This window comes from Balaenoptera acutorostrata, chromosome 4 (assembly GCF_949987535.1).
Source record: "Balaenoptera acutorostrata chromosome 4, mBalAcu1.1, whole genome shotgun sequence".
In the NCBI taxonomy this organism is placed as follows: Eukaryota; Metazoa; Chordata; class Mammalia; order Artiodactyla; family Balaenopteridae; genus Balaenoptera; species Balaenoptera acutorostrata.
In genome coordinates this window covers 18767246-18770482 of record NC_080067.1, presented here as the reverse complement: position 1 = coordinate 18770482, position 3237 = coordinate 18767246, and positions in this window count along the sequence as shown.

Genomic DNA, 3237 nt, shown 5'->3' with positions numbered 1-3237 from the left:
GTCATCACAATGTACCCTGCCCTTTTCATCACAAAGCTCCGTGGGCCCTGTCATCACAATGCTCCATGCCCTTGTCATCAAAATGCTCCAGAACTCTTGTCATCATGATGCTCCATGCCAATGTCATCAAAATGCCCCATGACACTTGTCATCACAATGCTCCATGGCCTTTGTCATCACAATGTTCCATGGCCCCTGTCATCACAGTGCTCCATGATACCTTTCATCGCAAATCTAGATGACCACTGTCATCACAATGCCCCATGACAGATGTCATCACAATTCGCCATGGTCCTTGTCATCACAAAGCTCCATGAACCGTGTCATCACAAGGTTCCAGGACACTTGTCATCACAATGATCCAAGATCACATTCATCACAGTGCTCCATGAAACCTGTCATCTCAATGCTCCAAGACCGCTGTCAACACAATGCCCCATGATGCCTGCCATCACAAATCTCCATGGCCTCTCTTACCAAAGAGCTCCATGATCCCTGTCAGCACAATGTTCCATGACAGTTTTCGTCACAATACTCCATGTGCTGTCTCATCACAGAGTTCTCTGCCCATATCATCACAATGTTCCTTGTCACCTTTAATCACAATGCTCCATACCCTTTCACCACAATGCTCCAGAAATCTTGTCATTGCAATGTTCCTTGACCGTGTCATCACAATTCTCCATGAACCTTGTCATCACAGTTCTCCAGAATTCTTGTCATCACAATGTTCCATGACCGTGTCATCACAATGCTCCATGGCCATTGTCATCACAGTGCTCCAGAATTCTTGTCATCACAATGTTCCATGGCCGTGTCATCACAATGCTCCATGGCCCCTGTCATCATAATGCTCCAGAATTCTTGTCATCACAATATTCCATGACCATATCATCACAATGCTCCATGGCCCTTGTCAGCACAATGCTCCAGAATTCTTGTCATCACAATGTTCCATGACCGTGTCATCACAATGCTCCATGGCCCTTGTCACGACAATGCTCCAGAATTCTTCTCGTCACAATGTTCCATGACCGTGTCATCACAATGCTCCATGGCCATTGTCATCACAATGCTCCAGAATTCTTGTCATCACAATGTTCCATGGCCGTGTCATCACAATGCTCCATGGCCCTTGTCATCATAATGCTCCAGAATTCTTGTCATCACAATGTTCCATGACCGTGTCATCACAATGCTCCATGGCCCTTCTCATGACAATGCTCCAGAATTCTTCTCACCACAATGTTCCATGACAGTGTCATCAAATGCTCCATGGCCCTTGTCATCGCAATGTTCCAGAATTCTTGTCATCACAATGTTCCATGACCGTGTCATCACAATGCTCCATGGCCCTTGTCATGACAATGCTCCAGAATACTTCTCATCACAATGTTCCATGCTCGTGTCAACACAATGCTCCATGGCCACTGTCATCACAATGCTCCAGAATTATTGTCATCACAATGTTCCATGGCTGTGTCATCACAATGCTCCATGGCCCTTGTCATCATAATGCTCCAGAATTCTTGACATTACTATATTCCATGAATGTGTCATCACAATGCTCTATGGCGCTTGTCATCAGAATGCTCCAGAATTCTTGTCATCACAATGTTCCATAACCGTGTCATCACAATGCTCCATGGCCCTTGTCATCATAATGCTCCAGAATTCTTGACATTACTATATTCCATGAACGTGTCATCACAATGCTCTATGGCCCTTGTCATCAGAATGCTCCAGAATTCTTGTCATCACAATGTTCCATGGCCGTGTCATCAAAATGCTCAATGGCCCTTGTCATCATAATGCTCCAGAATTCTTCTCATCACAATGTTCCATGACCGTATCATCACAATGCTCCATGGCCATTGTCAGCACAATGCTCCAGAATTCTTCTCATGACAATGTTCCATGACCGGGTCATCACAATGCTCCATGGCCCTTGTCATCGCAATGCTGCAGAATTCTTGTCATCACAATGTTCCATGACCGTGTCATCACAATGCTCCATGACCCTTGTCATCGCAATGCTCCAGAATTCTTGTCATCACAATGTTCCATGACCATGTCATCACAATGCCCCATGGCCTTTGTCATGACAATGCTCCAGAATTCTTGTCATCACAATGTTCCATGACCGTGTCATCACAATGCCCAATGGCCCTTGTCATCATAATGCTCCAGAATTCTTTTCATCACAATGTTCCACGGCCGTGTCATCACAATGCTCCATGGCCCTTGTCATCGCAATGCTGCAGAATTCTTGTCATCACAATGTTCCATGACCATGTCATCACAATGCTCCATGACCCTTGTCATCGCAATGCTCCAGAATTCCTGTCATCACAATATTCCATGACTGGGTCATCACAATGCTCCATGGCCCTTGTCATGACAATGCTCCAGAATTCTTCTCATCACAATGTTCCATGACCGTGTCATCACAATGCTCCATGGCCCTTGTCATGACAATGCTCCAGAATTCTTCTCATCAAAATGTTCCATGACCGTGTCATCACAATGCTCCATGGCCATTGTCATCACAATGCTCCAGAATTCTTGTCATCACAATGTTCCATGACCATGTCATCACAATGGTCCATGGACCTTGTCAGAACAATGCTCCAGAATTCTTGTCATCACAATGTTCCATGACCGTGTCATCACAATGCTACATGACCCTGGTCATCACAGTTCTCCATGACCTTTGTCATCACAATGCTCTATGTCGCTTTTCATCACAATTCTCAATGACCACTTTAATCACTATGCTCGCTGACCATTTTCATCATATTTCTCTAGTGTCATTACAATACCCCATGGCCCCTTTCTTCACAATGCTCCATGATGCCTGTCATCACAAGGCTCCATGGCTTTTGTTATCACAATGCTCCAGGACCAGATTCATCACAATTCTCCATCCCATTTGTCATCATGGTGCACAATGAAACCTTTCATTAAAATGCTCCATGACACTAGTCATCACAATACTCCATGGCCTTTATCGTCACAATGCTCCCATGCACTTTTCCTCACGATGTTCCATGAATACTTTCATCACATTGCTCCATGACCATTGTCATCACAATAGTCCATACCCTTGTCAACACAATGCTGCATAATCCCTGTCATCACAATTCTCCATGACTGCTGTCATCACAATAATCCAGGACAATTTTCATCACAGTGCTTCATGCCCCCAGTCATCACAGTGCTCCATGATACCTTTCA